The 25,917-nt window shown below is 33.3% G+C and overlaps 6 non-coding genes across 6 annotated transcripts; all 6 read right to left on the bottom strand.

Annotated features, from left to right (window-relative positions):
* Positions 1-4,437: 4,437 nt before the first annotated feature.
* Positions 4,438-4,509, bottom strand: TRNAQ-CUG (transfer RNA glutamine (anticodon CUG)). Its single transcript has one exon. It is a non-coding gene; the product is annotated as a tRNA-Gln (tRNA).
* A 1,816-nt stretch (positions 4,510-6,325) lies between these two features.
* Positions 6,326-6,397, bottom strand: TRNAQ-CUG (transfer RNA glutamine (anticodon CUG)). Its single transcript has one exon. It is a non-coding gene; the product is annotated as a tRNA-Gln (tRNA).
* Positions 6,398-10,124: 3,727 nt separating this feature from the next.
* TRNAQ-CUG (transfer RNA glutamine (anticodon CUG)) lies at positions 10,125-10,196 on the bottom strand. Its single transcript has one exon. It is a non-coding gene; the product is annotated as a tRNA-Gln (tRNA).
* A 1,816-nt stretch (positions 10,197-12,012) lies between these two features.
* TRNAQ-CUG (transfer RNA glutamine (anticodon CUG)) lies at positions 12,013-12,084 on the bottom strand. The gene has a single exon. It is a non-coding gene; the product is annotated as a tRNA-Gln (tRNA).
* A 1,839-nt stretch (positions 12,085-13,923) lies between these two features.
* Positions 13,924-13,995, bottom strand: TRNAQ-CUG (transfer RNA glutamine (anticodon CUG)). The gene has a single exon. It is a non-coding gene; the product is annotated as a tRNA-Gln (tRNA).
* Positions 13,996-19,573: 5,578 nt separating this feature from the next.
* On the bottom strand, positions 19,574-19,645 carry TRNAQ-CUG (transfer RNA glutamine (anticodon CUG)). Its single transcript has one exon. It is a non-coding gene; the product is annotated as a tRNA-Gln (tRNA).
* Between the last annotated feature and the right edge of the window lie 6,272 nt (positions 19,646-25,917).

The raw sequence follows: 25,917 nt of genomic DNA, 5'->3' as shown, positions 1-25,917 counted from the left end.
TTTTCTCACAGTGTAAGATTCTTAGAGGTTACATTTTATTGGAATTATATTACAGATAAACCTGTCTCTCAGTGTGTATGATTCTTAATTTATGCAATTTATAGATATTTTCTTTCTCAGAGATATGAACTGCATAATACTTACAAAAAAACAATAGGACCTACCAAGATGTAAATACAAATCATGGATTCAGAGTCCAAAATGGTTACAAATACACCAGGAAACCTCATTCATGAGGAAGCATTTAAACAGTTTTTATTAGAATGTACTCTCAGAGAAATATAAACTGAACGGTACTTACAAAAAACCAATAGGACCTACCAAGATTTAAATACAGATCACTGGATTCAAAGATCAGAGTGGTTACCAATACACCAAGAAACCTCATTCAAGAGGGAGAGCTAAACATTTTTTTCTAAAATGTTAGATTCTTAGAAGACACATTTTATTGCAATTATTGTACATATATTTACATCAACGCTTATTTGTGTTATATGTGTTATATAGTAAAATTCATATAATTACATACATTTCTATAACTACATTTTTTAGCTTTTCGTACATATTTACAAAAATCAGTGATTTAAAAAAAATGATTACATGTATGAAAAATAAGACTTTCTGTCAATCAAGAACTTAAACTGAAGGTACTAAAACAAATCAGGTCCCACCGAGATTTGAACTCGGATCGCTGGATTTAGAGTCCAGAGTGCTAACCATTACACCATGGAACCTCTCTTCTAACATCACATATACAACTTTCTCTTAGAGTGTGAGATCTTATTTTCTACAAGTTACAGGAATAATAATCAGAGAGATAAGTATTACATTGTATTTACAAAAAAAAGCCATTAGGACCTATCAAATTTTTATACAGATTAAAGGTTTCAGAGTCCAGAATTGTTAACAGTACACAATGAAACCTCATTCATATGGTAGCATGTACATTTTTTGTCAGAGTATAAGATTCTTAGTGGATACATTTTATTGGAATTAAATGACAGATAAATCTGTCTCTCAGTGTGTAAGATTCTTAATTTATGCAATTTATAGATATTTTCTTTCTCAGAGATATTAACTGTATTGTACTTACAACAAAACCAATATAACCTACCAATATGTAAATATAGATCATGGATTCAGAGTCCAAAATGTTTACCAATATACCATGAAACCTCATCCATTAGGGAGCATCTAAATATTTTTATAAGAATGTACTCTCAGAAAGATATGAACTGAATGGTACTTACAAAAAACCAATAGGACCTACCAAGATTTAAATACAGATCACTGTATTCAAAGATCAGAGTGGAGTGGTTACCAATACACCAAGAAACCACATTCATTAGGGAACATCTAAACATTTTTTTCTAAAATGTTAGATTCTTAGAAGACACATTTTATTGAAGTTATTGAACATATATTAACATCAATGCTTATTTGGATTACACAGTAAAATTCATATAATTACAAACATTTCTATAACTACCTTTTTTTTAGATTTTAGTACATTTTTATAATAATCAGTGACTTAAAAAAAATGTATTATATGTATAAAAAAGAAAAGTTTTTGTCAATCAAGGACTTAAACTGAAGGTACTAAAATGCACCTGGTCCCACCGAGATTTGAACTCAATTTACTGGATTCAGAGTACAGAGTGCTAACCATAACACCATGGAATCTCCCTTCTAATAACACATTTAAAACTTTCTCTCAGAGTGTAAGATCTTAATTTCTACAAGATACAGAAATATTCATTCAGAGAGATATGTACTACATTGTATTTACAAATAAAACCATTAGGACCTACCAATTTGTATATACAGATTATTAGTTTCAGAGTCCAGAATTGTTAACAGTACACCATGAAAGCTCATTCATATGGTGGCATGTAAAAAAATTTCTCACAGTGTAAGATGCTTAGAGGTCACATTTTATTGGAATTATATTACAGATAAACCTGTCTCTCAGTGTGAGATTCTTAATTTATGCAATTTATAGATATTTTCTTTCTCAGAGATATGAACTGCATAATACTTACAAAAAAACAATAGGACCTACCAAGATGTAAATACAAATCATGGATTCAGAGTCCAAAATGGTTACAAATACACCAGGAAACCTCATTCATGAGGAAGCATTTAAACAGTTTTTATTAGAATGTACTCTCAGAGAAATATAAACTGAACGGTACTTACAAAAAACCAATAGGACCTACCAAGATTTAAATACAGATCACTGGATTCAAAGATCAGAGTGGTTACAAATACACCAAGAAACTTCATTCATGAAGGAGAGCTAAACATTTTTTTCTAAAATGTTAGATTCTTAGAAGACACATTTTATTGCAATTATTGTACATATATTTACATCAACGCTTATTTGGGTTATATAGTAAAATTCATTTAATTACATACATTTCTATAACTACCTTTTTGTACATATTTACAAAAATCGGTGATTTAAAACAATTATTATATGTATGAAAAAGAAGACTTTCTGTCAATCAAGAACTTAAACTGAAGGCACTAAAACACATCAGGTCCCACTGAGATTGGAACTCGGATCACTAGATTCAAAGTCCAGAGTGTTAACCATTACACCATGGAACCTCTCTTCTAACACCACATATACAACTTTCTCTTAGAGTGTGAGATCTTATTTTCTACAAGTTACAGGAATAATAATCAGAGAGATAAATATTACATTGTATTTACAAAAAAAGCCAAAAGGACCTACCAAATTTTTATACAGATTATAGGTTTCAGAGTCCAGAATTGTTAACAGTACACAATGAAACCTCATTCATATGGTAGCATGTACATTTTTTTGTCAGAGTATAAGATTCTTAGTGGATACATTTTATTGGAATTAAATGACAGATAAACCTGTCTCTCAGTGTGTAAGATTCTTAATTTATGCAATTTATAGATATTTTCTTTCTCAGAGATATTAACTGTATTGTACTTACAACAAAACCAATAGAACCTTCCAAGATGTAAATATAGATCATGGATTCAGAGTCCAAAATGTTTACCAATACACCATGAAACCTCATCCATTAGGGAGCATCTAAATATTTTTATAAGAATGTACTCTCAGAGAGATATGAACTGAATGGTACTTACAAAAAACCAATAGGACCTACCAAGATTTAAATGCAGATCACTGTATTCAAAGATCAGAGTGGAGTGGTTACCAATACACCAAGAAACCACATTCATTAGGGAACATCTAAACATTTTTTTCTAAAATGTTAGATTCTTAGAAGACACATTTTATTGAAGTTATTGTACATATATTAACATCAATGCTTATTTGGATTACACAGTAAATTCATATAATTACAAACATTTCTATAACTACCTTTTTTAGATTTTAGTACATTTTTACAATAATCAGTGATTTAAAAAAATGTATTATATGTATAAAAAAGAAATGTTTTTGTCAATCAAGGACTTAAACTGGTGGTACTAAAATGCACCTGGTCCCACTGAGATTTGAACTCAATTTACTGGATTCAGAGTACAGAGTGCTAACCATAACACCATGGAATCTCCCTTCTAATAACACATATAAAACTTTCTCTCAGAGTGTAAGATCTTAATTTCTACAAGATACAGAAATATTCATTCAGAGAGATATGTACTACATTGTGTTTACAAATAAAACCATTAGGACCTACCAATTTGTATATACAGATTATTGGTTTCAGAGTCCAGAATTGTTAACAGTACACCATGAAAGCTTGTTCATATGGTGGCATGTAAAAATTTTTCTCACAGTGTAAGATTCTTAGAGGTTACATTTTATTGGAATTATATTACAGATAAACCTGTCTCTCAGTGTGTATGATTCTTAATTTATGCAATTTATAGATATTTTCTTTCTCAGAGATATGAACTGCATAATACTTACAAAAAAACAATAGGACCTACCAAGATGTAAATACAAATCATGGATTCAGAGTCCAAAATGGTTACAAATACACCAGGAAACCTCATTCATGAGGAAGCATTTAAACAGTTTTTATTAGAATGTACTCTCAGAGAAATATAAACTGAACGGTACTTACAAAAAACCAATAGGACCTACCAAGATTTAAATACAGATCACTGGATTCAAAGATCAGAGTGGTTACCAATACACCAAGAAACCTCATTCAAGAGGGAGAGCTAAACATTTTTTTCTAAAATGTTAGATTCTTAGAAGACACATTTTATTGCAATTATTGTACATATATTTACATCAACGCTTATTTGTGTTATATGTGTTATATAGTAAAATTCATATAATTACATACATTTCTATAACTACATTTTTTAGCTTTTCGTACATATTTACAAAAATCAGTGATTTAAAAAAAATGATTACATGTATGAAAAATAAGACTTTCTGTCAATCAAGAACTTAAACTGAAGGTACTAAAACAAATCAGGTCCCACCGAGATTTGAACTCAGATCGCTGGATTCAGAGTCCAGAGTGCTAACCATTACACCATGGAACCTCTCTTCTAACATCACATATACAACTTTCTCTTAGAGTGTGAGATCTTATTTTCTACAAGTTACAGGAATAATAATCAGAGAGATAAGTATTACATTGTATTTACAAAAAAAAGCCATTAGGACCTATCAAATTTTTATACAGATTAAAGGTTTCAGAGTCCAGAATTGTTAACAGTACACAATGAAACCTCATTCATATGGTAGCATGTACATTTTTTGTCAGAGTATAAGATTCTTAGTGGATACATTTTATTGGAATTAAATGACAGATAAATCTGTCTCTCAGTGTGTAAGATTCTTAATTTATGCAATTTATAGATATTTTCTTTCTCAGAGATATTAACTGTATTGTACTTACAACAAAACCAATATAACCTACCAAGATGTAAATATAGATCATGGATTCAGAGTCCAAAATGTTTACCAATATACCATGAAACCTCATCCATTAGGGAGCATCTAAATATTTTTATAAGAATGTACTCTCAGAGAGATATGAACTGAATGGTACTTACAAAAAACCAATAGGACCTACCAAGATTTAAATACAGATCACTGTATTCAAAGATCAGAGTGGAGTGGTTACCAATACACCAAGAAACCACATTCATTAGGGAACATCTAAACATTTTTTTCTAAAATGTTAGATTCTTAGAAGACACATTTTATTGAAGTTATTGAACATATATTAGCATCAATGCTTATTTGGATTACACAGTAAAATTCATATAATTACAAACATTTCTATAACTACCTTTTTTTAGATTTTAGTACATTTTTATAATAATCAGTGATTTAAAAAAAATGTATTATATGTATAAAAAAGAAAAGTTTTTGTCAATCAAGGACTTAAACTGAAGGTACTAAAATGCACCTGGTCCCACCGAGATTTGAACTCAATTTACTGGATTCAGAGTACAGAGTGCTAACCATAACACCATGGAATCTCCCTTCTAATAACACATTTAAAACTTTCTCTCAGAGTGTAAGATCTTAATTTCTACAAGATACAGAAATATTCATTCAGAGAGATATGTACTACATTGTATTTACAAATAAAACCATTAGGACCTACCAATTTGTATATACAGATTATTAGTTTCAGAGTCCAGAATTGTTAACAGTACACCATGAAAGCTCATTCATATGGTGGCATGTAAAAAAAATTCTCACAGTGTAAGATTCTTAGAGGTCACATTTTATTGGAATTATATTACAGATAAACCTGTCTCTCAGTGTGTGATTCTTAATTTATGCAATTTATAGATATTTTCTTTCTCAGAGATATGAACTGCATAATACTTACAAAAAAACAATAGGACCTACCAAGATGTAAATACAAATCATGGATTCAGAGTCCAAAATGGTTACAAATACACCAGGAAACCTCATTCATGAGGAAGCATTTAAACAGTTTTTATTAGAATGTACTCTCAGAGAAATATAAACTGAACGGTACTTACAAAAAACCAATAGGACCTACCAAGGTTTAAATACAGATCACTGGATTCAAAGATCAGAGTGGTTACCAATACACCAAGAAACTTCATTCATGAGGGAGAGCTAAACATTTTTTTCTAAAATGTTAGATTCTTAGAAGACACATTTTATTGCAATTATTGTACATATATTTACATCAACGCTTATTTGGGTTATATAGTAAAATTCATATAATTACATACATTTCTATAACTACCTTTTTTTAGCTTTTAGTACATATTTACAAAAATCAGTGATTTAAAAAAATTATTATATGTATGAAAAAGAAGACTTTCTGTCAATCAAGAACTTAAACTGAAGGTACTAAAACAAATCAGGTCCCACCGAGATTTGAACTCAGATCACTGGATTCAGAGTCCAGAGTGCTAACCATTACACCATGGAACCTCTCTTCTAACACCACGGAACCTCTCTTCTAACACCACATATACAACTTTCTCTTAGAGTGTGAGATCTTATTTTCTACAAGTTACAGGAATAATAATCAGAGAGATAAGTATTACATTGTATTTACAAAAAAAAGCCATTAGGACCTATCAAATTTTTATACAGATTATAGGTTTCAGAGTCCAGAATTGTTAACAGTACACAATGAAACCTCATTCATATGGTAGCATGTACATTTTTTGTCAGAGTATAAGATTCTTAGTGGATACATTTTATTGGAATTAAATGACAGATAAATCTGTCTCTCAGTGTGTAAAATTCTTAATTTATGCAATTTATAGATATTCTCTTTCTCAGAGATATTAACTGTATTGTACTTACAACAAAACCAATATAACCTACCAAGATGTAAATATAGATCATGGATTCAGAGTCCAAAATGTTTACCAAAACACCATAAAACCTCATCCATTAGGGAGCATCTAAATATTTTTATAAGAATGTACTCTCAGAGAGATATGAACTGAATGGTACTTACAAAAAACCAATAGGACCTACCAAGATTTAAATACAGATCACTGTATTCAAAGATCAGAGTGGAGTGGTAACCAATACACCAAGAAACCACATTCATTAGGGAACATCTAAACATTTTTTTCTAAAATGTTAGATTCTTAGAAGACACATTTTATTGAAGTTATTGTACATATATTAACATCAATGCTTATTTGGATTACACAGTAAAATTCATATAATTACAAACATTTCTATAACTACCTTTTTTTAGATTTTAGTACGTATTTACAATAATCAGTGATTTAAAAAATGTATTATATGAATAAAAAAGAAAAGTTTTTGTCAATCAAGGACTTAAACTGAAGGTACTAAAATGCACCTGGTCCCACCGAGATTTGAACTCAATTTACTGGATTCAGAGTAAAGAGTGCTAACCATAACAACATGGAATCTCCCTTCTAATAACACATATAAAACTTTCTCTCAGAGTGTAAGATCTTAATTTCTACAAGATACAGAAATATTCATTCAGAGAGATATGCACTACATTGTATTTACAAATAAAACTATTAGGACCTACCAATTTGTATATACAGATTATTGGTTTCAGAGTCCAGAATTGTTAACAGTACACCATGAAAGCTCGTTCATATGGTGGCATGTAAAAAAAATTTCTCACATTGTAAGATTCTTAGAGGTTACATTTTATTGGAATTATATTACAGATAAACCTGTCTCTCAGTGTGTATGAATCTTAATTTATGCAATTTATAGATATTTTCTTTCTCAGAGATATGAACTGCATTATACTTACAAAAAAACAATAGGACCTACCAAGATGTAAATACAAATCATGGATTCAGAGTCCAAAATGGTTACAAATACACCAGGAAACCTCATTCATGAGGAAGCATTTAAACAGTTTTTATTAGAATGTACTCTCAGAGAAATATAAACTGAACGGTACTTACAAAAAACCAATAGGACCTACCAAGATTTAAATACAGATCACTGGATTCAAAGATCAGAGTGGTTACCAATACACCAAGAAACCTCATTCACGAGGGAGAGCTAAACATTTTTTTCTAAAATGTTAGATTCTTAGAAGACACATTTTATTGCAATTATTGTACATATATTTACATCAACGCTTAATTGGGTTATATAGTAAAATTCATATAATTACATACATTTCTATAACTACCTTTTTTAGCTTTTCGTACATATTTACAAAAATCAGTGATTTAAAAAAATGATTATATGTATGAAAAAGAAGACTTTCTGTCAATCAAGATCTTAAACTGAAGGTACTAAAACACACCAGGTCCAACCGAGATTTGAACTCGGATCGCTGGATTCAGAGTCCACAGTGCTAACCATTACACCATGGAACCTCTCTTCTAAAACCACATATACAACTTTCTCTTAGAGTGTGAGATCTTATTTTCTACAAGTTACAGGAATAATAATCAGAGAGATAAATATTACATTGTATTTACAAAAAAGCCAATAGGACCTACCAAATTTTTATACAGATTATAGGTTTCAGAGTCCAGAATTGTTAACAGTACACAATGAAACCTCATTCATATGGTAGCATGTACATTTTTTTGTCACAGTATAAGATTCTTAGTGGATACATTTTATTGGAATTAAATGACAGATAAACCTGTCTCTCAGTGTGTAAGATTCTTAATTTATGCAATTTATAGATATTTTCTTTCTCAGAGATATTAACTGTATTGTACTTACAACAAAACCAATAGAACCTACCAAGATGTAAATATAGATCATGGATTCAGAGTCCAAAATGTTTACCAATACACCATGAAACCTCATCCATTAGGGAGCATCTAAATATTTTTATAAGAATGTACTCTCAGAGAGATATGAACTGAATGGTACTTACAAAAAACCAATAGGACCTACCAAGATTTAAATACAGATCACTGTATTCAAAGATCAGAGTGGAGTGGTTACCAATACACCAAGAAACCACATTCATTAGGGAACATCTAAACATTTTTTTCTAAAATGTTAGATTCTTAGAAGACACATTTTATTGAAGTTATTGTACATATATTAACATCAATGCTTATTTTGATTACACAGTAAATTCATATAATTACAAACATTTCTATAACTACCTTTTTTAGATTTTAGTACATTTTTACAATAATCAGTGATTTAAAAAAATGTATTATATGTATAAAAAAGAAATGTTTTTGTCAATCAAGGACTTAAACTGGAGGTACTAAAATGCACCTGGTCCCACTGAGATTTGAACTCAATATACTGGATTCAGAGTACAGAGTGCTAACCATAACACCATGGAATCTCCCTTCTAATAACACATATAAAACTTTCTCTCAGAGTGTAAGATCTTAATTTCTACAAGATACAGAAATATTCATTCAGAGAGATATGTACTACATTGTATTTACAAATAAAACCATTAGGACCTACCAATTTGTATATACAGATTATTGGTTTCAGAGTCCAGAATTGTTAACAGTACACCATGAAAGCTTGTTCATATGGTGGCATGTAAAAAAATTTCTCACAGTGTAAGATTCTTAGAGGATACATTTTATTGGAATTATATTACAGATAAACCTGTCTCTCAGTGTGTATGATTCTTCATTTATGCAATTTATAGATATTTTCTTTCTCAGAGATATGAACTGCATAATACTTACAAAAAAACAATAGGACCTACCAAGATGTAAATACAAATCATGGATTCAGAGTCCAAAATGGTTACAAATACACCAGGAAACCTCATTCATGAGGAAGCATTTAAACAGTTTTTATTAGAATGTACTCTCAGAGAAATATAAACTGAACGGTACTTACAAAAAACCAATAGGATCTACCAAGATTTAAATACAGATCACTGGATTCAAAGATCAGAGTGGTTACCAATACACCAAGAAACCTCATTCACAAGGGAGAGCTAAACATTTTTTTCTAAAATGTTAGATTCTTAGAAGACACATTTTATTGCAATTATTGTACATATATTTACATCAACGCTTATTTGGGTTATATAGTAAAATTCATATAATTACATACATTTCTATAACTACCTTTTTTTTTAGCTTTTCGTACATATTTACAAAAATCAGTGATTTAAAAAAAATGATTACATGTATGAAAAATAAGACTTTCTGTCAATCAAGAACTTAAACTGAAGGTACTAAAACAAATCAGGTCCCACCGAGATTTGAACTCAGATCGCTGGATTCAGAGTCCAGAGTGCTAACCATTACACCATGGAACCTCTCTTCTAACATCACATATACAACTTTCTCTTAGAGTGTGAGATCTTATTTTCTACAAGTTACAGGAATAATAATCAGAGAGATAAGTATTACATTGTATTTACAAAAAAAAGCCATTAGGACCTATCAAATTTTTATACAGATTAAAGGTTTCAGAGTCCAGAATTGTTAACAGTACACAATGAAACCTCATTCATATGGTAGTATGTACATTTTTTGTCAGAGTATAAGATTCTTAGTGGATACATTTTATTGGAATTAAATGACAGATAAATCTGTCTCTCAGTGTGTAAGATTCTTAATTTATGCAATTTATAGATATTTTCTTTCTCAGAGATATTAACTGTATTGTATTTACAACAAAACCAATATAACCTACCAAGATGTAAATATAGATCATGGATTCAGAGTCCAAAATGTTTACCAATATACCATGAAACCTCATCCATTAGGGAGCATCTAAATATTTTTATAAGAATGTACTCTCAGAGAGATATGAACTGAATGATACTTACAAAAAACCAATAGGACCTACCAAGATTTAAATACAGATCACTGTATTCAAAGATCAGAGTGGAGTGGTTACCAATACACCAAGAAACCACATTCATTAGGGAACATCTAAACATTTTTTTCTAAAATGTTAGATTCTTAGAAGACACATTTTATTGAAGTTATTGAACATATATTAGCATCAATGCTTATTTGGATTACACAGTAAAATTCATATAATTACAAACATTTCTATAACTACCTTTTTTTAGATTTTAGTACATTTTTATAATAATCAGTGATTTAAAAAAAATGTATTATATGTATAAAAAAGAAAAGTTTTTGTCAATCAAGGACTTAAACTGAAGGTACTAAAATGCACCTGGTCCCACCGAGATTTGAACTCAATTTACTGGATTCAGAGTACAGAGTGCTAACCATAACACCATGGAATCTCTGTTCTAATAACACATTTAAAACTTTCTCTCAGAGTGTAAGATCTTAATTTCTAGAAGATACAGAAATATTCATTCAGAGAGATATGTACTACATTGTATTTACAAATAAAACCATTAGGACCTACCAATTTGTATATACAGATTATTAGTTTCAGAGTCCAGAATTGTTAACAGTACACCATGAAAGCTCATTCATATGGTGGCATGTAAAAAAAATTCTCACAGTGTAAGATTCTTAGAGGTCACATTTTATTGGAATTATATTACAGATAAACCTGTCTCTCAGTGTGTGATTCTTAATTTATGCAATTTATAGATATTTTCTTTCTCAGAGATATGAACTGCATAATACTTACAAAAAAACAATAGGACCTACCAATATGTAAATACAAATCATGGATTCAGAGTCCAAAATGGTTACAAATACACCAGGAAACCTCATTCATGAGGAAGCATTTAAACAGTTTTTATTAGAATGTACTCTCAGAGAAATATAAACTGAACGGTACTTACAAAAAACCAATAGGACCTACCAAGGTTTAAATACAGATCACTGGATTCAAAGATCAGAGTGGTTACCAATACACCAAGAAACTTCATTCATGAGGGAGAGCTAAACATTTTTTTCTAAAATGTTAGATTCTTAGAAGACACATTTTATTGCAATTATTGTACATATATTTACATCAACGCTTATTTGGGTTATATAGTAAAATTCATATAATTACATACATTTCTATAACTACCTTTTTTTAGCTTTTAGTACATATTTACAAAAATCAGTGATTTAAAAAAATTATTATATGTATGAAAAAGAAGACTTTCTGTCAATCAAGAACTTAAACTGAAGGTACTAAAACAAATCAGGTCCCACCGAGATTTGAACTCGGATCACTGGATTCAGAGTCCAGAGTGCTAACCATTACACCATGGAACCTCTCTTCTAACACCACGGAACCTCTCTTCTAACACCACATATACAACTTTCTCTTAGAGTGTGAGATCTTATTTTCTACAAGTTACAGGAATAATAATCAGAGAGATAAGTATTACATTGTATTTACAAAAAAAAGCCATTAGAACCTATCAAATTTTTATACAGATTATAGGTTTCAGAGTCCAGAATTGTTAACAGTACACAATGAAACCTCATTCATATGGTAGCATGTACATTTTTTGTCAGAGTATAAGATTCTTAGTGGATACATTTTATTGGAATTAAATGACAGATAAATCTGTCTCTCAGTGTGTAAAATTATTAATTTATGCAATTTATAGATATTCTCTTTCTCAGAGATATTAACTGTATTGTACTTACAACAAAACCAATATAACCTACCAAGATGTAAATATAGATCATGGATTCAGAGTCCAAAATGTTTACCAAAACACCATAAAACCTCATCCATTAGGGAGCATCTAAATATTTTTATAAGAATGTACTCTCAGAGAGATATGAACTGAATGGTACTTACAAAAAACCAATAGGACCTACCAAGATTTAAATACAGATCACTGTATTCAAAGATCAGAGTGGAGTGGTAACCAATACACCAAGAAACCACATTCATTAGGGAACATCTAAACATTTTTTTCTAAAATGTTAGATTCTTAGAAGACACATTTTATTGAAGTTATTGTACATATATTAACATCAATGCTTATTTGGATTACACAGTAAAATTCATATAATTACAAACATTTCTATAACTACCTTTTTTTAGATTTTAGTACGTATTTACAATAATCAGTGATTTAAAAAATGTATTTTATGAATAAAAAAGAAAAGTTTTTGTCAATCAAGGACTTAAACTGAAGGTACTAAAATGCACCTGGTCCCACCGAGATTTGAACTCAATTTACTGGATTCAGAGTAAAAAGTGCTAACCATAACAACATGGAATCTCCCTTCTAATAACACATATAAAACTTTCTCTCAGAGTGTAAGATCTTAATTTCTACAAGATACAGAAATATTCATTCAGAGAGATATGCACTACATTGTATTTACAAATAAAACTATTAGGACCTACCAATTTGTATATACAGATTATTGGTTTCAGAGTCAAGAATTGTTAACAGTACACCATGAAAGCTCGTTCATATGGTGGCATGTAAAAAAAAATTCTCACATTGTAAGATTCTTAGAGGTTACATTTTATTGGAATTATATTACAGATAAACCTGTCTCTCAGTGTGTATGAATCTTAATTTATGCAATTTATAGATATTTTCTTTCTCAGAGATATGAACTGCATTATACTTACAAAAAAACAATAGGACCTACCAAGATGTAAATACAAATCATGGATTCAGAGTCCAAAATGGTTACAAATACACCAGGAAACCTCATTCATGAGGAAGCATTTAAACAGTTTTTATTAGAATGTACTCTCAGAGAAATATAAACTGAACGGTACTTACAAAAAACCAATAGGACCTACCAAGATTTAAATACAGATCACTGGATTCAAAGATCAGAGTGGTTACCAATACACCAAGAAACCTCATTCACGAGGGAGAGCTAAACATTTTTTTTCTAAAATGTTAGATTCTTAGAAGACACATTTTATTGCAATTATTGTACATATATTTACATCAACGCTTAATTGGGTTATATAGTAAAATTCATATAATTACATACATTTCTATAACTACCTTTTTTAGCTTTTCGTACATATTTACAAAAATCAGTGATTTAAAAAAATGATTATATGTATGAAAAAGAAGACTTTCTGTCAATCAAGAACTTAAACTGAAGGTACTAAAACACACCAGGTCCCACCGAGATTTGAACTCAGATCGCTGGATTCAGAGTCCACAGTGCTAACCATTACACCATGGAACCTCTCTTCTAAAACCACATATACAACTTTCTCTTAGAGTGTGAGATCTTAATTTCTACAAGTTACATGAATAATAATCAGAGATAAGTATTACATTGTATTTACAAAAAAAAAGCCATTAGGACCTACCAAATTTTTATACATATTATAGGTTTCAGAGTCCAGAATTATTAACAGTACACAATGAAACCTCATTCATATGGTAGCATGTACATTTTTTGTCAGAGTATAAGATTCTTAGTGGATACATTTTATTGGAATTAAATGACAGATAAACCTGTCTCTCAGTGTGTAAGATTCTTAATTTATGCAATTTATAGATATTTTCTTTCTCAGAGATATTAACTGTATTGTACTTACAACAAAACCAATATAACCTACCAAGATGTAAATATAGATCATGGATTCAGAGTCCAAAATGTTTACCAATACACCATGAAACCTCATCCAATAGGGAGCATCTAAATATTTTTATAATAATGTACTCTCAGAGAGATATGAACTGAATGGTACTTACAAAAAACCAATAGAACCTACCAAGATTTAAATATAGATCACTGTATTCAAAGATCAGAGTGGAGTGGTTACCAATACACCAAGAAACCACATTCATTAGGGAACATCTAAACATTTTTTTCTAAAATGTTAGATTCTTAGAAGACACATTTTATTGAAGTTATTGTACATATATTAACATCAATGCTTATTTGGATTACACAGTAAAATTTATATAATTACAAACATTTCTATTACTACCTTTTATTTAGATTTTAGTACATTTTTACAATAATCAGTGATTTAAAAAAAAATTATTTTATGTATAAAAAAGAAAAGTTTTTGTCAATCAATGACTTAATCTGAAGGTACTAAAATGCACCTGGTCCCACCGAGATTTTTACTCAATTTACTGGATTCAGAGTACAGAGTGCTAACCATAACACCATGGAATCTCCCTTCTAATAACACATATAAAACTTTCTCTCAGAGTGTAAGATCTTAATTTCTACAAGATACAGAAATATTCATTCAGAGAGATATGTACTACATTGTATTTACAAATAAAACCATTAGGACCTACCAATTTGTATATACAGATTATTGGTTTCAGAGTCCAGAATTTTTAACAGTACACCATGAAAGCTCGTTCATATGGTGGCATGTAAAAAAATTTCTCACAGTGTAAGATTCTTAGAGGTTACATTTTATTGGAATTATATTACAGATAAACCTGTCTCTCAGTGTGTATGATTCTTCATTTATGCAATTTATAGATATTTTCTTTCTCAGAGATATGAACTGCATAATACTTTCAAAAAAACAATAGGACCTACCAAGATGTAAATACAAATCATGGATTCAGAGTCCAAAATGGTTACAAATACACCAGGAAACCTCATTCATAAAGGAAGCATTTAAACAGTTTTTATTAGAATGTACTCTCAGATAAATATACACTTAACGGTACTTACAAAAAACCAATAGGACCTACCAAGATTTAAATACAGATCACTGGATTCAAAGATCAGAGTGGTTACCAATACACCAAGAAACCTCATTCACGAGGGAGCGCTAAACATTTTTTTCTAAAATGTTAGATTCTTAGAAGACACATTTTATTGCAATTATTGTACATATATTTACATCAACGCTTATTTGGGTTATATAGTAAAATTCATATAATTACATACATTTCTATAACTACCTTTTTTAGCTTTTCGTACATATTTACAAAAATCAGTGATTTAAAAAAATGATTATATGTATGAAAAAGAAGACTTTCTGTCTATCAAGAACTTAAACTGAAGGTACTAAAACACATCAGGTCCCACCGAGATTTGAATTCGGATCGCTGGATTCTGAGTCCAGAGTGCTAACCATTACACCATGGTACCTCTCTTCTAACACCACATATACAACTTTCTCTTAGAGTGTGAGATCTTATTTTCTACAAGTTACAGGAATAATAATCAGAGAGATAAGTATTACATTGTATTTACAAAAAAGAGCCATTAGGACCTACCAAATTTTTATACAGATTATAGGTTTCAGAGTCCAGAATTGTTAACAGTACACAATGAAACCTCATTCATATGGTAGCATGTACATTTTTTGTCAGAGTATAAGATTCTTAGTGGATACATTTTATTGGAATTAAATGACAGATAAACCTGTCTCTCAGTGTGTAAGATTCTTAATTTATGCAATTTATAGATATTTTCTTTCTCAGAGATATTAACTGTATTGTACTTACAACAAAACCAATAGAACCTTCCAAGATGTAAATATAGATCATGGGTTCAGAGTCCAAAATGTTTACCAATACACCATGAAACCTCATCCATTAGGGAGCATCTAAATATTTTTATAAGAATGTACTCTCAGAGAGATATGAACTGAATGGTACTTACAAAAAACCAATAGGACCTACCAAGATTTAAATACAGATCACTGTATTCAAAGATCAGAGTGGAGTGGTTACCAATACACCAAGAAACCACATTCATTAGGGAACATCTAAACATTTTTTTTTTAAATGTTAGATTCTTAGAAGACACATTTTATTGAAGTTATTGTACATATATTAACATCAATGCTTATTTGGATTACACAGTAAAATTCATATAATTACAAACATTTCTATAACTACCTTTTTTTTAGATTTTAGTACATTTTTACAATAATCAGTGATTTAAAAAAAAATATTATATTTATAAAAAAGAAAAGTTTTTGTCAATCAAGGACTTAAACTGAAGGTACTAAAATGCACCTGGTCCCACCAAGATTTGAACTCAATTTACTGGATTCAGAGTACAGAGTGCAAACCATAACACCATGGAATCTCCCTTCTAATAACACATATAAAACTTTCTCTCAGAGTGTAAGATCTTTATTTCTACAAGATACAGAAATATTCATTCAGAGAAATATGTACTACATTGTATTTACAAATAAAACCATTAGGACCTACCAATTTGTATATACAGATTATTAGTTTCAGAGTCCAGAATTGTTAACAGTACACCATGAACGCTCATTTATATGGTGGCATGTAAAAAATTTTCTCACAGTGTAAGATTCTTAGAGGTTACATTTTATTGGAATTATATTACAGATAAACCTGTCTCTCAGTGTGTGATTCTTAATTTATGCAATTTATAGATATTTTCTTTCTCAGAGATATGAACTGCATAATACTTACAAAAAAACAATAGGACCTACCAAGATGTAAATACAAATCATGGATTCAGAGTCCAAAATGGTTACAAATACACAAGGAAACCTCATTCATGAGGAAGCATTTAAACAGTTTTTATTAGAATGTACTCTCAGAGAAATATAAACTGAACGGTACTTACAAAAAACCAATAGGACCTACCAAGATTTAAATACAGATCACTGGATTCAAAGATCAGAGTGGTTACCAATACACCAAGAAACTTCATTCATGAAGGAGAGCTAAACATTTTTTTCTAAAATGTTAGATTCTTAGAAGACACATTTTATTGCAATTATTGTACATATATTTACATCAACGCTTATTTGGGTTATATAGTAAAATTCATTTAATTACATACATTTCTATAACTACCTTTTTGTACATATTTACAAAAATCAGTGATTTAAAACAATTATTATATGTATGAAAAAGAAGACTTTCTGTCAATCAAGAACTTAAACTGAAGGTACTAAAACACATCAGGTCCCACTGAGATTGGAACTCGGATCACTAGATTCAAAGTCCAGAGTGCTAACCATTACACCATGGAACCTCTCTTCTAACACCACATATACAACTTTCTCTTAGAGTGTGAGATCTTATTTTCTACAAGTTACAGGAATAATAATCAGAGAGATAAATATTACATTGTATTTACAAAAAAGCCAATAGGACCTACCAAATTTTTATACAGATTATAGGTTTCAGAGTCCAGAATTGTTAACAGTACACAATGAAACCTCATTCATATGGTAGCATGTACATTTTTTGTCACAGTATAAGATTCTTAGTGGATACATTTTATTGGAATTAAATGACAGATAAACCTGTCTCTCAGTGTGTAAGAATCTTAATTTATGCAATTTATAGATATTTTCTTTCTCAGAGATATTAACTGTATTGTACTTACAACAAAACCAATAGAACCTACCAAGATGTAAATATAGATCATGGATTCAGAGTCCAAAATGTTTACCAATACACCATGAAACCTCATCCATTAGGGAGCATCTAAATATTTTTATAAGAATGTACTCTCAGAGAGATATGAACTGAATGGTACTTACAAAAAACCAATAGGACCTACCAAGATTTAAATACAGATCACTGTATTCAAAGATCAGAGTGGAGTGGTTACCAATACACCAAGAAACCACATTCATTAGGGAACATCTAAACATTTTTTTCTAAAATGTTAGATTCTTAGAAGACACATTTTATTGAACTTATTGTACATATATTAACATCAATGCTTATTTGGATTACACAGTAAATTCATATAATTACAAACATTTCTATAACTACCTTTTTTAGATTTTAGTACATTTTTACAATAATCAGTGATTTAAAAAAATGTATTATATGTATAAAAAAGAAATGTTTTTGTCAATCAAGGACTTAAACTGGAGGTACTAAAATGCATCTGGTCCCACTGAGATTTGAACTCAATTTACTGGATTCAGAGTACAGAGTGCTAACCATAACACCATGGAATCTCCCTTCTAATAATACATATAAAACTTTCTCTCAGAGTGTAAGATCTTAATTTCTACAAGATACAGAAATATTCATTCAGAGAGATATGTACTACATTGTATTTACAAATAAAATCATTAGGACCTACCAATTTGTATATACAGATTATTGGTTTCAGAGTCCAGAATTGTTAACAGTACACCATGAAAGCTCATTCATATGGTGGCATGTAAAAAAAATTCTCACAGTGTAAGATTCTTAGAGGTTACATTTTATTGGAATTATATTACAGATAAACCTGTCTCTCAGTGTGTGATTCTTAATTTATGCAATTTATAGATATTTTCTTTCTCAGAGATATGAACTGCATAATACTTACAAAAAAACAATAGGACCTACCAAGATGTAAATACAAATCATGGATTCAGAGTCCAAAATGGTTACAAATACACAAGGAAACCTCATTCATGAGGAAGCATTTAAACAGTTTTTATTAGAATGTACTCTCAGAGAAATATAAACTGAACGGTACTTACAAAAAAACTATAGGACCTACCAAGATTTAAATACAGATCACTGGATTCAAAGATCAGAGTGGTTACCAATACACCAAGAAACTTCATTCATGAGGGAGAACTAAACATTTTTTTCTAAAATGTTAGATTCTTAGAAGACACATTTTATTGCAATTATTGTACATATATTTACGTCAACGCTTATTTGGGTTATATAGTAAAATTCATATAATTACATACATTTCTATAACTACCTTTTTTAGCTTTTCGTACATATTTACAAAAATCAGTGATTTAAAAAAATTATTATATGTATGAAAAAGAAGACTTTCTGTCAATCAAGAACTTAAACTGAAGGTACTAAAACACATCAGCTCCCACCGAGATTTGAACTCGGATCGCTGGATTCAGAGTCCAGAGTGCTAACCATTACACCATGGAACCTCTCTTCTAACACAACCTATACAACTTTCTCTTAGAGTGTGAGATCTTATTTTCTACAAGTTATAGGAATAATAATCAGAGAGATAAGTATTACATTGTATTTACAAAAAAAAAGCCATTAGGACCTACCAAATTTTTATACAGATTATAGGTTTCAGAGTCCAGAATTGTTAACAGTACACAATGAAACCTCATTCATATGGTAGCATGTACATTTTTTGTCAGAGTATAAGATTCTTAGTGGATACATTTTATTGGAATTAAATGACAGATAAACCTGTCTCTCAGTGTGTAAGATTCTTAATTTATGCAATTTATAGATATTTTCTTTCTCAGAGATATTAACTGTATTGTACTTACAACAAAACCAATAGAACCTACCAAGATGTAAATCTAAATCATGGATTCAGAGTCCAAAATGTTTACCAATATACCATGAAACCTCATCCATTAGGGAGCATCTAAATATTTTTATAAGAATGTACTCTCAGAGAGATATGAACTGAATGGTACTTACAAAAAACCAATAGGACCTACCAAGATTTAAATACAGATCACTGTATTCAAAGATCAGAGTTGAGTGGTTACCAATACACCAAGAAACCACATTCATTAGAGTACATCTAAACATTTTTTTCTAAAATGTTAGATTCTTAGAAGACACATTTTATTGAAGTTATTGTACATATATTAACATCAATGCTTATTTGGATTACACAGTAAAATTCATATAATTACAAACATTTCTATAACTACCTTTTTTTTAGATTTTAGTACATTTTTACAATAATCAGTGATTTAAAAAAAATGTATTATATGTATAAAAAAGAAAAGTTTTTGTCAATCAAGGACTTAAACTGAAGGTACTAAAATGCACCTGGTCCCACCGAGATTTGAACTCAATTTACTGGATTCAGAGTACAGAGTGCTAACCATAGCACCATGGAATCTCCCTTCTAATAACACATATAAAACTTTCTCTCATAGTGTAAGATCTTTATTTCTACAAGATACAGAAATATTCATTCAGAGAGATATGTACTACATTGTATTTACAAATAAAACCATTAGGACCTACCAATTTGTATATACAGATTATTAGTTTCAGAGTCCAGAATTGTTAACAGTACACCATGAAAGCTCATTCATATGGTGGCATGTAAAAAATGTTTTCACAGTGTAAGATTCTTAGAGGTTACATTTTATTGGAATTATATTACCGATAAACCTGTCTCTCAGTGTGTATGATTCTTAATTTATGCAATTTATAGATATTTTCTTTCTCAGAGATATGAACTGCATAATACTTACAAAAAAACAATAGGACCTACCAAGATGTAAATACAAATCATGGATTCAGAGTCCAAAATGGTTACAAATACACCAGGAAACCTCATTCATGAGGAAGCATTTAAACAGTTTTTATTAGAATGTACTCTCAGAGAAATATAAACTGAACGGTACTTACAAAAAACCAATAGGACCTACCAAGATTTAAATACAGATCACTGGATTCAAAGATCAGAGTGGTTACCAATACACCAAGAAACTTAATTCATGAGGGAGAGCTAAATATTTTTTTCTAAAATGTTAGATTCTTAGAAGACACATTTTATTGCAATTTTTGTACATATATTTACATCAATGCTTATTTTGGTTATATAGTAAAATTCATATAATTACATACATTTCTATAACTACAGATGTGTCCACTATTACCTTTCTGAAAAAAGTATCATGGCCTGCCGTTCATGGCACGAGATAAGCTTTCCTCTTAAGATATACACGGCAAGCCATGTGTATCTCATCTGAAATATAGTGCAGTACCACTTTTCAGACAGCAGGTGGCATTTTCAGAAACTGAGCAAGCAGAAAGTCTGATAAAGAGATTCTAGAGGGAGTAGTTCAGACCTGATTCTAGCAGCATTTTATTTGCAAATGGGCAAAACCATGGGGGTCATTCCGAAATGATCGCACGCTAGGTTGTTTTGCAGCATTGCGATCAGGTCGAAACTGCACATGCGTATGCACCTCAATGCGCATGTGCGTCGTACGGGTACAAAGCGGATCATTGCTGAGCAATGGATTTAACGAAGAATCGATTCGCACAGCAGATCGCAAGGAGATTGACAGGAAGAGGGCATTTGTGGGTGGCAACTGAACGCTTTCTGGGAGTGTTTGGAAAAACGCAGGCGTGTCCAAGCGTTTGCAGGGCAGGTGTCTGACGTCAATTCCGGACACGAACAGGCTAAAGTGTTTGCCCCGAATTTACATCAGACACCCACCCTGCAAACGCATAGACACACCTGCGTTTTTCCAAACACTCCCAGAAAACGGTCAGTTGACATCCACAAATGTTTTCTTCCAGTCAATCTCCTTGCGATTGTCTGTGCGAATGGATTCTTCATTAAATCCATTGCTCAGCAACGATCCACTTTGTACCTGTGCGATGCGCCTGCGTATTGCGGGGCACACACATGCGCAGTTATGTCCTGATCGCAGCTCAGCAAAACAACCTAGCGTGCAATCAGGCCTGCATGACCCCCATGGTTTTGCCTATCTGCTAACAAAATTGCAGCTATGGGGGGGTCATTCCGAGTTGATCGTAGCCCTGCAAAATTTTGCAGGGCTACGATCAGGAACAGAGACATGCAGGGGATGCCCAGCACAGGGCCAGTCCGCCCTGCAGGTCAGTTACGCCCCCCCCCTGCAGAAGTGCAAAAGTATTGCACAGCGGCAATGCTTTTGTACTTCAGAAGTAGCTCCCGGCCAGCGCAGCTTTAGCGTGCTGGCCGGGAGCTACTCATTACTACACGGCCCACAGCGGCTGGTCAGCAGCAGCGATCGGGTCAGAATGACCCCCATGAGCCATATGTGCAGGGCAATTTATCCATCATGCACACGGGAATATCAGCTGCAGCAGCTAATTGTGAAGTATTAATATTTTTCCAATACATCTCTCATACTAACTTCCAACATGTACCTGGCTCAATGTTGCCTATATGTTTAAAAAAATCTTTTCCCTTGTGATTGATAATGTGCTGATGAAGAGTTCATACAAACTCCACACAGAGATTCAATATAGAAATTATGATACTAACTAAAAGGCACTATTGATACTTGTCATTTTTTGCAATTGTTTGGTGGTTAAGGTGCGAGTAGAGAGAATTTTTGGTATTTCAATACCACATATATTTCACTGGGATCCGGTCTGAAGATCGACAGTGTCTACCATACAAGTGGGTGCTGCGTCTCTCTGCCACAAATCGGTCCAGCGCTGAGGCTGTGTTGCCGTAATAAGTCACTGGGTGCTCTGTCTGCCATACAAGTGGGTGCAGTGCCTGTCTGCCACAAATCAGTCCTGTGCTTGGGCTGTGCTCCATAAGTCAGTGGGTGCTCTGCCTGCCATACAAGTGGGTGAAGAAACATGAGACCCAGGGCCTGATCAGCCATAAGGCTGCAGCCTGGATAGCTGAGTCCTGGGGGGGCGCAGTACCGGCACAACAGATGCTTAGGCTCTACCTACTACTGGAAGCTGCAGATTCCATGCAGACAGCATGGAAGACGGCCCTTATAGGAGACAGATGCCAGGGGTATTACTAGACCATTACCCAGCGCTACCCAGAATGAGCATGTAACCCCCTGGCTCTAAGCATATAACCCCTATGGCAAAAAGCATATGTAACCCCTGGCAACGAGCATGTAACCCCTGGCAACGAGCATGTGACCGGGTCAGACTTCCTGTCAGCAGAATCAAGGATGTCAGTGGCTTCTCCTCCCACCTCTAGCCACCAACAGCACTGTGGGCAGCAACATGGACATCCATATGTGCAGGGCAATTTATCCATCAGGCACACGGGAATATCAGCAGCGGCAGCTAATTGTGAAGTATTAATATATCTCCAATACATGTGGGAGTGCCAGTAGTGTCCTCGGTGCAGAGGTGTAGGTGGTGTAAACAGTGCAGGAGGGCTGGCAGTATCCCCAGTGCAGGAGTGTCAGTAGTGCGGGAGATGTCCTCCTTGCACTTGGTTGATGGTACCGTGGACACTTCAGGCACTCCCGCACTGCCAGCACCCCATAACTACTGCAAGGAGGACACCTCCCACACTGCCGACAATGCCGACACCCCTGAACTCCTTCACCGAGGACACTTCTGGCACTCCCACACTGCCGACACTCCTGAACTCCTGCACTAAGGACACCTCCAGTACTCCTGAACTGCCCACACTGCCAGCACCCCTGCACTGAGGACACTGCCCGCACTGCCGGCGCCCCTAAACTCCTGCACTGAGGACACCTCCCACACTGCCAACACTGCTGGCATCCCTGCACCGAGGACACGTCTGGCACTCCAACACTGCCGACACCTCTGAACTCCTGCACTAAGGACACCTCCAGTACTACCGCACTGCTGACACTGCCAGCACCCCTGAACTCCTGCACTGAGGACACCTCTCACACTGCCAACACTGCTGGCATCCCTTCACCGAGGACACATCTGGCACTCCCACACTGCCGACACCTCTGAACTCCTGCACTAAGGACACCTCCAGTACTCCCGCACTGCCGACACTGACAGCACCCCTGAACTCCTGCAAGGAGGACACCTCCTGCACTGCTGACACTGCCGGCACCCCTGAACTTCTGCAAGGAGGACACCTGCTGCACTCCCACACAGCCGACACCTCTGAACTCCTGCACTAATGCTAGCCATACATCAGACCAACTTTTCTCCAACACTCCAAACTTCCAACCATCCAACTTGTCTGTTCAACTAAAACAGTGCCCCACACATCTCACCAACTTTTTACCAGTGCTCCACACATCTAACCAACTTTTCATCAGACCAACCAACCTTCCAACTTCTGTCCAACTTGTGATGTCACCGAAGAAGGCGGACAGTGCCTGCCTACAGTTCTTCAGTTTTGTTTTGTTTTTTAATTTCAAAACATGCAGAATTGTCTTTTTTTCAGTGAAACTGGGCTTTTCTTTCACCACCATACATTTATTAGATTTACTTATTTTTATACTGAACTATGGATACCAGCATGGTTGGGCTGCCAAGGCAAATATATATATATATATATATATATAATATATATGATGTAGATATTCGGCACTCCCAATGTAGTAAAATGTACAGCTTGCCTGGTGCCCTCTTTTTTGGAGGCACAAGTATTATTTATATATTTTTAAAAAGATTATTATTATATATATATATATTTTTTTTTAATGGAATGGGAAAAAAACCCCAAAAAATTGCGTGGGGTCCCCCCTCCAAAGCATAACCAGCCTCGGGCTCTTCGAGCCGGTCCTGGTTCTAAAAATCCGGGGGGAAAACGGACAGGGGATCCCCCGTATTTTTAAAACCAGCACCGGGCTCTGCGCCTGGTGCTGGTGCAAAAAATACGGGGGACAAAAAGAGTAGGGGTCCCCCGTATTTTTTACACCAGCATCGGGCTCCACTAGCTGGACAGATAATGCCACAGCCGGGGGTCACTTTTATACAGTGCCCTGCGGCCGTGGCATTAAATATCCAACTAGTCACCCCTGGCCGGGGTACCCTGGGGGAGTGGGGACCCCTTCAATCAAGGGGTCCAACCCCCAGCCACCCAAGGGCCAGGGGTGAAGCCCGAGGCTGTCCCCCCCATCCAAAGGCTGCAGATGGGGGGCTGATAGCCTTGAGAAAATTGAAAGAATATTGTTTTTTCCAGTAGTACTACAAGTCCCAGCAAGCCTCCCCCGCAAGCTGGTACTTGGAGAACCACAAGTACCAGCATGCGGGAGAAAAACGTGCCCGCTGGTACCTGTAGTTCTAATGGAAAAAAAATACCCAAATAAAAACAGGAGACACACACCGTGACAGTAAAACTTTATTTCACACATGTCGACACACACATACTTACATATGTTGACACGAAGCAGTCGGTCCTCTTCTCCAAGTAGAATCCACGGGTACCTGAAAATAAATAATAGATAATTATACTCACCTGATCCAGCGTCCTTATACATAATGCCCCCCCCAGTAGAAGTAGCATCCTTACATGTAATGCCCTCCCAGTAGTAGTAGCACCGTCCTTATACATAATGCCCCCCAGTAGTAGCGTCCTTATATGTAATGCCCCCCCAGTATTAGTAGCCTCCTTATACATAATGCCCCCCCAGTAGTAGTAGCATCGTTATATGTAATGCCCCCCTGTAGTAGTAGCGTTCTTATACATAATGCCCCCCCAAGTAGTAGCAGCATTGTTATAGGTAATGCCCCCCCA

Source organism: Pseudophryne corroboree, chromosome 11 (assembly GCF_028390025.1).
Source record: "Pseudophryne corroboree isolate aPseCor3 chromosome 11, aPseCor3.hap2, whole genome shotgun sequence".
NCBI lineage: Eukaryota > Metazoa > Chordata > Amphibia > Anura > Myobatrachidae > Pseudophryne > Pseudophryne corroboree.
The sequence above is the reverse complement of the archived record's forward strand: the minus strand, read 5'-3'. Positions and strand labels throughout refer to the sequence as shown.